Source organism: Myotis davidii, unplaced genomic scaffold (genome assembly GCF_000327345.1).
Source record: "Myotis davidii unplaced genomic scaffold, ASM32734v1 scaffold934, whole genome shotgun sequence".
NCBI lineage: Eukaryota > Metazoa > Chordata > Mammalia > Chiroptera > Vespertilionidae > Myotis > Myotis davidii.
The window spans coordinates 802,682-803,416 of NW_006285798.1; positions in this window are offsets into that span (position 1 = coordinate 802,682).

Genomic DNA, 735 nt, shown 5'->3' on the forward strand with positions numbered 1-735 from the left:
GAACACTAAATATACAATTCTTCCTCTTGCTTTTTTTCATTTAACAGTATACCCTAGCAATGTTTCCAATACAGTACATAAAAACTTTCTTCATTTTTTGTAGCACATAATGTTCCATTGTATGCATGTACCATAGTTTATTTAATCAGTCTCCTATTAATAGCCTCTTGGGCTATATTCAGTCCTGTGAGGAAAAGTCAACAGCAACATACACCCATGTGTGGGCTTGCACACACACACACACATTTTTATCCATACCAAGTAGCTCTGTAGCATAAATTCCCAGAAGTGAGACTGCTGAGTCAAAAAATAAATGCATTTGTACTTTTGATAGATAATGACAAATTGCCACTCACAAGAATTGTACGAATTTGCACAACCCATCTGAAATGTACACAAGGGCCTTCGTTCTTTTACCTCACGAGAGTCAAAATAAAAATGAAAATATTTATAGCTCATACCATAAAAGAAGAGCTCTTCTGCCTGATGTATAGAACTCTTAAAATCAATAAGAAAAAGACCAATGAACCAAATGTGGAGTCTAAACTAATAAAATAGGTCCAGAAGCATGGTTGCATAGAACAGACTGACAGAGCTCAGAGGGCACAAGAGGTGTGGCGGGTGGGAAGAGATTAACTAAAGAATTTACATACATATATGCATAGCCCATGGACACAGACAGTAGTGTGATGAAGCCCTGGGGTGGGACAGGGGCTGAGTGGAGGGAACCAAACT